Source organism: Phasianus colchicus, chromosome 3 (assembly GCF_987193195.1).
Source record: "Phasianus colchicus chromosome 3, bPhaCol1.hap1.1, whole genome shotgun sequence".
In the NCBI taxonomy this organism is placed as follows: Eukaryota; Metazoa; Chordata; class Aves; order Galliformes; family Phasianidae; genus Phasianus; species Phasianus colchicus.
In genome coordinates, this window is record NC_143438.1 from 37,838,404 (window position 1) to 37,848,648 (window position 10,245).

General features: G+C 41.6%; 1 long non-coding RNA gene across 1 annotated transcript; it reads right to left on the reverse strand.

Annotated features, from left to right (window-relative positions):
* Window positions 1-4,519: 4,519 nt before the first annotated feature.
* On the reverse strand, window positions 4,520-9,915 carry LOC149918519 (uncharacterized). Its single transcript, XR_016465084.1, has 3 exons — window positions 9,836-9,915; window positions 9,593-9,702; window positions 4,520-5,435 (listed from the first exon to the last, which is right to left on the reverse strand). It is a non-coding gene; the product is annotated as an uncharacterized LOC149918519 (long non-coding RNA).
* Between the last annotated feature and the right edge of the window lie 330 nt (window positions 9,916-10,245).

Consider the following 10,245-nt stretch of genomic DNA (forward strand, 5'->3'; position numbering starts at 1 on the left):
GTCTGGAGAGAGGAAAAAAAGCCAAACCTGTCAAAAATTAGGTAGAACATCCTTGAATGGCAATTAGCATGCCTAGAATTTATTTTATGTACAACGCAGTGGCAAGTAGCTGCTTCTTATTAAATGAAAATCCTGTATTATGTACTTCAGGAACATTCCAGCTAATGAGTATGTAATGTCCTTACTATTACACAGAACTTCTTTTTGTGTTCACAACCACAAGATGCTGGAAACTTGACAAATGATATCATTTAAGACAGATGCCTGCCTTAGGGACCTGTTTTTTGGCTTCCTGTTTCTGGTTTTTATTTCAATAACATTTGTAATTGCCACAGGATCTGTACCTGTGTAGTATTTTAACCCCTTCATACATACCGCATTGCTTTAACTCCTCGGGTAGGCACTAGGAAATTCTATTATTTTTTTTTCCCCCTACCCAGCTGGGCTGTTATTCCTGCCTTTTTCAAGCACAGAGATGCACATAAATAAAAGCTGGGCTTTATTAGACCAGATGAAACTGTAACATTAGAGAAAGTAAACGCTTGCTGCACTCACAGTGTTTTACTGGCCCAGAAGTACATGCAGACCAGGCCCAAAGAGAAAAATAAACAACAAGCTGTCAGGTATGGCCTGCTGATTCTCAGCAAGTCAGAACAAAATTCAGCATATGCTGCATAGGTACATAGGTACCTCAATCTCAGTTATACTTTCCCATGCACACTCCCCCCTTAAACGCACATGCTTCACCTAGATCGCAGGGCAGGGTGGTTTTTGACATGGCTGCCATTTACTGCTGGCTATGGGGGCCATTTTGGGGATGCAGGCACAATGTGGGCTGCAGGCCTGTGCTGCACCTCCCTTGAGGCCACATCAAGTACAGCGCCTGCTGCAGGACAGTGGTAGTTCTCAGCTCCCCAGGCACTCAGCACAGAGCCTAGCAGATCCCATGGACTGGGCAGCCCAGGGTATTTAGCGACAGTATTGATAGCATTTTGGTCTTGAGAAAGGATTATAGATAGGCTGTGCATGAGAGGCTTGTGTGCTTCTGCACAGGGGAAATCTTCATTAGGAGACCTTGCTAAACTCTCAGCAGTGCAACAGTCACAAATGAAGGCTTGGAAGCACGAGTTGTTACTATGCTTTCTTATGTCATTTTGAAGCAAAAAGTTACATGCAAGCTTTCTGTCACAGGACACATAGCATATTTGAGCCCAAGCAAAGCTGTCCCAATCGCACTGAACAACCCTTTTTATCCTCAGAGCTAGAGCTGAGGACACTGAAAACATGAAGAAATGTCTCTGTTCACAGCAGGACCAGACCGCCCATAGTGCAAACACACACCCTGCGGGCCTTTCGTGGGAGAAGCATTTATCTTCCATAACAAGGGGGAGGTCAGAAGGACCCAGTGAGGGCCGCACTGTGTCTCTCTGCTGCTACAGAGCACATCGGCAGAGAAGTACACCAGCACACAGCCTCGTTACATGCTCCACGGCTGTGCACAGGCTTCCTCTGTGCTGCCTTCAAAATGATACCCCTGAAGGGCTGGTTCACAGAGGGAGAAAAGGCAGCAAGGCAGCCAAGTGCATTCAGCCACCCAGGAACCCAAATTCCACAGAAACAGGTTGTCTGGCATATCTGATTGCTATAGTAAAGCAAACAAACAAACAAACCACCAAAAAACACTTCATTTGTGTTGGCATGACATTATCGTCATGGCCGTTTCTGGCAAGCTATCTAGAAGTTGTATTTGCATCCAGAGTTTTGAAAAAACTTTCATAACCTTTAAACAAGGATAAGGCAGCAAATGTGTGGCTGATTTGCACTCTGACACCTATGTGCAATCCCTCACTGAAGCCTTAGTGAGTGTTGTCCTCAGGCTGTGTGCAGGTCTTGTTTTGAAAGGAGTACAAGCAGCATGGCACACCTCCCCTTCTTGTGCAGGGTGTGGCAGGAGGTGCCAGAGGGAAGTGTGTTAGTTTTCATGTATTCTTGGTAATTTATTGGGTCATTTGGCTTAGTAGCAAGCTGGGAAAGCTCACTCTACTATCACAAGTGCAGCCCAGGCCTGCAGGTAACCCTGGAGCCGTAGGAGCTCACAGTCGTCCATAACGCCAGACTGGTGGTGGCAGTGGCAGCATCTGGGCTGCCAGATGGGATATAAGGGCAATGCAAGTCCTGCTCAGAGAGACCACTGCAAAGGCAGCCTCTGATTTGCAGGTGTCTTTCTTCTAAAGATATCATTCAGATTTGCATTCACTGCATTAAAAAAAAAACAAAAAACAAAAAACAAAAAACAAAAAACAAAAAACAAAAAAACAACCAACCTAATTCCCACAGTTCTGAATTACTTAATAGATTTTCTTCCCTTACCATCCCCCTCCGTCTTTCAGTTTCCCTCCTTACCTAAAAAAGTGTGAAATAATTGTAGGGGGACAGGCTGCTGGAAGGATTTCAGGCTTTTCTTTCCCTTTACAGAGGAGAGTTTGGTTACCCTATTCCCACAGCCTACCTAAACCTAAAAGAGCATATGGAGTTTTGCCTATATACTCTGCAACAAGATTCAAATGAATTTATAGCAAATACCTATTTTCTATTTTACCACAGAAATAGACATTACATTATTCTTCAGCTTAGAAGCTTTTTGATTTTTGGGCAGGAGAACTGAGGACTGTTTCCACCTAGATGATTTCATCTGCAGCATATTTGGTTCAGTCAGTGGTATAGTTTTATTAAATGAGGCTACTTCTGCATTTCTTTCTTTTGTATTTGTGAAAAGCTGAGGTGCTCAGCAGTCACAAAATAGATGTTATGGAAGAAACATGAAGGAACCTCTTCCACACAGAGGATCTTGCAGTAGCACAGAACACTTAAGCAGGGGTTCACATGACATAAGCCAGAATCTTATAGGTGAATTGAGGGCTGCATAAAAAAACATCTCTAAAGTAGAAGGTTGTGCCTAGACAGGGCAAAATGGTGGTACTGCGTTCAGGTGACTGAATGAAAGGTAAGGGCTGTACTTCACCTCACTTGAGTTTAACAAGCGGCAACAGGCCTTTCTTCCTGCACAGATCAGAGACCAGCCCAAATCTAACAGCATTACTTTACCAAGATACTGCAGTGAGAACAAGTGTCAGTGTCCTTGATTTCTATATATTTTTTTCCTTCTGCCTTCTTGGCAACATGTCACATTTTGAACTAATTACAAACACAAGGCAGAAAAGCAAAGGCAATTTCTTTGTCTTCCAGAAATGTATTCAGAACTTCACTACATATACAAGTGGCAGCTGTAAACATCATGTTGGTAATACCTTCACTATGGCTGGAGGGCAGGACTGGGTTTCATGGAGTCTTCTCAGCAGATTTTGCCAGGGTACCAGTAGCACCTATGCTTATCCAAATAGCAGAAAAGTTTCTCTGACAGCTAGCCATACTGCATTGCAGAGGGAACACAGAGTGGGGCTTCTCCAGCACTTGTACATCTATCACAGCAAACAGGAAGGGTAGAGGGACCACAGCTCTAACACTTGTACATCAGGTCTGAGGGGATTTTAAGGAAACCACGCAATTACAGTGGCCCCAAGAGCCTGTCTCGCTGAGTGCAAGAAGATGCAATCCTAGAGCACTATGAGTGAATTAGTCTTTTTGTTCAGCTTTGTATAAAATAATGAGGGGGAAAAAAAAAGCACTGTCTCATCCACTACCAGATAGTTGCCCCGGTGCCGTGTCTGACAGGATGGTTTTGCACTGAAGCACAGGAGATCTTGGTACCTTGTATACTTCAGCACTGACACTGATCTTCAATCAGCATTGCCCTGGCCTTCAAGGGAAAATATGCCAAAATGTCATAGGTTTCCAAATGAAATGCAAATACTGAACTTTCTGAAATTTACTGATGGTGTTTTACTCCTTTCCTGCATCCGAGCTATACCGGTGAGATGCAGTGGGAATGAAAGTTTCAGATTCTTGGCAGCAGGAGCAGAGCTCTCTGCACCTTTGGAGGGAACACCAATCACAGAACGATTTAGATTGGAAAAGACTTCTACGATCATCTAGTCCAACTGTCCACCTATCACCACTATAGCCCACTGTACTACACCTACATGTTTCTTCAGCGCCTCCAGGGCAGTGATTCCCCACCTCCCTTGGCATTCCAGTGCCTCACCACTCTTTACAAGAGGAAATTCTCCCTAATATCCAGCCTGGACCTCCCTTGGCACAACTTAAGGCAATTTCCTCTCATTCTATCTCTGTTACCTGAGAAAAGAGGCTGACCTCCACCTCACTACAAACTCCTTTCAGGTCATTGTAGGAAGCAATAAGATCTCCCCAGAGCCTCCTCTTGCCCAGCACTCATTCAGTGTGGTGAGATGCAACTCAGAACTGGGCCAGCTTGCCTGATGTCATACATAGCCATTGTTATGTGGATGTAAATACCTGGGTAATGGAAATCATTTGTTTTGCCTTCAGCTGCAGGTATTCTGGCAGCTAGGTAGCCTGGCTCCTTCTAGGTAATCTCATCTCTGCATGCACAAAAACAGGCAACAATGGCTGTAATGGACATCTCATGTCCTTTCCACACCCAGCACTCCTCTGCCCAAACAGGGGAATATGGTGGAGCCATGAATCCACTCTCACACAGTGCCCTTTCCTCAGCTGGACCTCAGCAGATGTGCAGTCTAGAGCAGACTTTGCTCAAGGCGGACCACATAAAGGCAGAGAGTGACATTTCAGTCTTTCATTGCAGAGTCATTCGGGTCACTCATTGAAATTATAGACACCAGTTCCAGTGATGTTAACAGCCAGCTTCAGATTATTAACCATCTTTTGGATAGTAATACATTTACGGTGCCAGCGTGCAGAGAATTTCTCCAAATTACAGGGTGTCCTAACACAGCTGGTCAAACCACACAGACCTCTAGATGCAGCAAGCTGTGTAATTAAGGCTGTTTCCTCATTTGTACTTTCCCAGCAGCACTCAGAATACACTCTTGACCACTGGATGATGCTCTTTGCAGCAGGCTACGAAAGGAGATTAGAGCGAAGGGTGCCTTAACAATAGCTCATTAAGGAGACCTCAAACATTTTCTTTTATTGCATTATTTATGTTTTTGTGATCATAAAACACTATTTCTAGGGCAAAGTGCACTCAAGAAGCTTATTGGCCTGTAGGTGGTTTCATTTGATTAGATTTAGAAGAGGGAAGCTACAGAAACATCTTTTACCTGCTACTTTCCTGAAAGAAACATTTCCACCCTAAGCACCCCCCTCATCAGGCCATACATTTGCAATACCACAGAGATCCACCAAACTTCATTAGCCAGTTCAAATGTTTCTGGGAAAGGCAGTGACCATTTTTCCCCTAAGGCTCTGGGAATTTGTCATCACTGCAACAATCACTGACATCCCTGGTGGGATCCATTTTTTAATGTAATGACCTGCAAGCAAGCAAACATACATGGAATCAACCAAAACATTTAGATTTCTGTGGAAAGATCGTAACACTGATTTCACACAACAGCATCCACATTCAAAAACTCAACTGAAAGACAATAACAATCCAGATAATATTCAGGAATGCTTATTTCCATTTCTTGAGTTATATCTTTAGCCTAGAACTACGTTAATTACATTCTTTCCTTCCTTTTTTTTTTTTTTTTTTTTTTTTCCCCTTTATTCTCCTACAGTGCCACTCTATGCAATTCTGCTGGAATACATTTTTTTACCTTCACACAGATCCAAGAATAAATTTTGGCCCTGACCATGGAATATTCACTCACTTTCAAAACATAAGTAAAAGAACCAAAACTAATTAACTGGAAACTGCCAGCACAGAGAATTCCTTGTTTATAATAGTGCAACTCTGGCTCTAACTTTTCTTTCTGTTGCTTCTCTTCTATAAACATAACACTAATGGCTAGTACAGTTAAAGAAAAAAAACCCACACAAAACACAACCACCCAGAACCCACAGATTAGAGGTCACGGATACTGTAAAACATTCCAAAGAGAACAGGGGAAAATTGCAAGTAGAGGCTGTACCAGATAAAAAGCAGATGCCAGGCATGCTCCTTAGTGTGGAGAGTCGCTGCATCCCTATATCTGCATGTAAGAATTAATTAAGAGACAAAACAACAACCAGACAGAACTGCTCCTCATGCTCTTTTAAGCCCTGGAAGCATCTACTAAGTGTGCTGGATGCAGAGAAGAGCATCTAGATATTAAATGAGAAAGTAACATTTAATTAATTAATATGATACCCAAATACTTTCATTCTCCGGAAGAGTCTCGTAGCTTTAAAAAAAAAAAAAAAATGGAGAATAGAAAAGATTTGTGAATTTCAACATGATAGAATCAGTTAGACTTTATGTATAATTCTCCAGCTTTCTGAATTGCAGAGCACCAAGATCTCCATCCACAAATACAATAGGCTGGTATTCATCTTGTCAATGATATGTACTCAGAGGTCTATTTCTCTAATTGATGGCTTCACTATTCAAGATGCATAAGGATAGCTATTGTTATCTAACACTAACTATCACATGTTCCTATTGTTTCACGCTTTTCTTCTTGTCAGTGGCATCGAAAATATCCTTTCTAAACCTTCATGATTGCTAAAGGAAGGTGTGTTATTTGTTGACTGCTCACAAATATTAATGATCAGTGTGGTGAATCTGCACATCTCCACTGACATATTTAAACATTCAATCAAAAGTAGTTCAGAGTGTACAAAGAGCAACACAAAGAAATAGTTAAATGAAGACTTTGCACAGAATTTTTGAAGTGTTCTAACGCAGGTGCTTGCTAGCAGGCATGCTATTGAAGTCACGACAGTGATGCGAGTGTAAGAATGAATTGTAAAAGGGAAGGAGGCAGATGGCTTCATGGTGTAGCCATGGCAGAGGTTTGACAGGAAACACTTCTCCCAGTACAGCTAAGCAGTGAGGGAGAACCCTATTATATGGATGAGTGGGGCCGGCAATGGCATCTTGTCATTCTAACTTGTATAAGTAAGCAAGCTTAATTGCTCCTTGTCTTTTCAAGATGACTTTCCACCAACAATCTCATTACCACACACATGTTTATTGCACATATCCAAGTCCCTTCATGCAGGCCTGAATGCAACAATATTATGTTACCCAATAACCTTGCTTTTTCTCTTTTTTACCAGATGGATGCAACCTGCCTTCTCTTTCTGCTACAAACAAGGTGACCAGAGGCAGCAGAATGTACACCACGATTGGAAAGAATAAAACCAGAGGGAATGCAGACTGTCAGAAGAACAGTGTACCGAAGAGAAAAAATGTAAACATGACTTCTATTTACCAAGATTAATATGTAAACTTAACATGTTTGTCATGGAATACATTAATATGTATGTTTTCCCATTATGTAGATCTTTTCTTATATTACTTATTAGAAAGGGATATAATCACAATGATGGGGCTAGAACGTCACTTAAAAATTAGGTGATGCCCAGTCAACATAATATAACCACTAGAGTGTCATTTCTGATTTAGATGTAGCGATATCAGTGTCATTGCCGCTGGGAAGAAATTTTAATGGCTGTTAGTAATAAATAAAATGACAAGAAGGAGGGCCCTCCTTCACATATAATTCCAAACAAAATTCGACTACTGGCTTCTTTAAGCAACTCAGTGCCATTCATTGACAAAGAGGAAATAAGCAGGTTTTGTGTAGTTGTATAGACACAAGAACTGTACAGTAATTTTCCAAGCCCAAACATAGACATTACAAGTCTTATGAAATTTCACCATGCTATTACAACTAAGGGAAGATATAGCAATGAAGCTCACATGAAGAAAAACTTCACATGAATTTAAGATTATTCTAACAAAAAGCACTAGGGATAGCAAATACATAGGTAAGCAAAAAAATGGTAAAGGCACTTGTACAGCCATTTATGGATGCTTTGCATTGCATCTTCCCCTGCCACAAATACTTCAGCCTTGTCTCTGTGGCTGTGATCAGCCTTAACCCACAGATCAAGAAGCCTTCCAACAGCTGTTTTATATCATAAAGTTGTCAAAAATGAGCTACACGAAATACCATTCACCTGCTGAATGTGACTTGCTAGCCTAGTTAAGAGTATTCTTCACATTATTCATACACTGAAAGCCAGAAAATCAAAGTTTTATTGCTGGGTCTAGCATTAAGATCAAAGATCTTATCTTCCCATACACAAAGACCAAGAAAGACCTTTTCTTTGTCAATCCTTTTCTCCCCTCTCATTACAGAAGGGCAATTAACGTTATGCTCCATGTCCCATGAACAACACAGTTCCACTCTATAAAAACACAAAGCCCAACAGCACAGCACCCATACTAGCAGGCACCTAAAAAATTAGGTAAGTAGAAGCAAATCTATTGTTGCATCTTCTACAGCGTTCCCAGCTATCCAAAGCTAGGAGACTACCTGATGCGCCAAGTCCTTCTTAAAGGAGAATACTTACATACCTATTCATTTAGGGCCTCCAAAAATCACTTGACAGGTTGAGGAACAAAGAAAACCAACAATATTACCTTCTACCACACACTTCTAATGGTATCTGTCATGACAGAGTTCAAAAAACAACACAAGGGCAAGTACTTACCCTTTCTAGAGGCCAGGGAAGTCTCAAGAAGGGACAACTCCAAACAGAGCTCCTACTCCCTTGGCTGCTAATCATTAAATGACAGTGAGGAGTCTACCCCTTCCTATCATTGAAATGGATTGCTTCTACCTGTGCACTGTGGGTTAGCCATGGCTTCTCACCTGGTACTCAATCACTGGTTCAGGCCATGAGCCTGAATCCCCATACACAAGTAAAGGTGTGAATCTAATTTAAAGATTCATTAAATCAAAGATAAAATAAAAATACAGTCAGTATAAGTCTACCTATCCTTTTGTTATCATAGTTAGGTTTTTAGTTAGCTGTTAGTCACCAACAGTTTAAAAAATAAATAATTCAGCCTTAACTTGGAGAATAAACCTGCCCATTTTCAGCTGAGACCAATTTACTAATCCAGTTGTAGCTGATGCGGGTGGTTTATTCTAAAGCACATATAGCCAAAGAGAGCAGGTACAAAAATGAACGTTGTGTAACTTGCTTTATGGTGGTAACTTAATATGAAGAAGACCCTGGTTAAACATTTGAATCACTAGTCTAGCATTTTGACATATGTAGGACTTTCTTTTTAGTTGGTGGTCTCTTTTGCTACAGAGCATGTCAAAGGAGTGCAGGGATCTGCCAACTCCCCACTAATTGCTTTGGCTCCTTTGCATGAAGATCATTTGTTGATAAAGTTGCTACAGGCACGTTTAGGCAACAGGTTTTTATGGGATGCCTGGTGTTCTTTATAATGCAATTACTTTCATTTAGTATACGCTTTTTCATCTGCAGTGTTGTTCTTTTGCTGGCAAACAATAGTAATGAAATCTGTACCCTTCTGTAACTGAATCTTCCCCCATGTTTCCTAGATTTGAGCTTTCTTTCAGGAGAAGACTGACCAAAGAAAATGCCTTAATGTTAAGTAATCAGGATTTCATTTTATCATAATACCTATTTTATATTTAGGGGAGTTAGTGGATCTTACCCATTTGCCATCTTTTCAAAAGATGATAGCAGCACTTTGTTATAGGAAGCAAAGATTCTGGTTGGACGTCAGAAGCTCAGGTCTCTCCAGAATCAGGCTCCTCAGAAGCTCTGAGGAAAAGCCTTCCATGAGTTCATGTGTTTAAAGGCCCCTTAAAAACAGGCTGGGATAGTTAATGAACAACCACCAGCTTGTGCCTTCCAATCTCTGCTTCCCCAGAAGAGTACCAAGAAGGCTCCTCACCTCCCCAGGCATCTGCCCTTATTCCAGCAGCAGCAAGGTTCTTCAGACAGTGTGGTCCTCCAGGTGTGTGCCCTTTCCTGCAGAACACATACCTAACAATTGGCTGCCTTCCCTGCACCCCTGCCAGGAGCAGCTTCCACCAAATCTCCCACCTCACCAAGTCTCATCCCAGCAAATGACTTACACATGTGGCTTTTTTAAACCATAGGCCATAGCACTGTATGATTATGAGTATATTTTTACTTACTGCTGTTCCTGGGTGGGAGGCACAGGACTACCTGTGATCTTGAAGAAAAATGGTGATAAAAATGGATGGAGAAGTATCAATGTGATGAGATGAAAAACACCTCTTACTCTCATCTCTGTCCTACTTGCAAAGAATCAGCAAAATACAATGTTCACTTATTGTT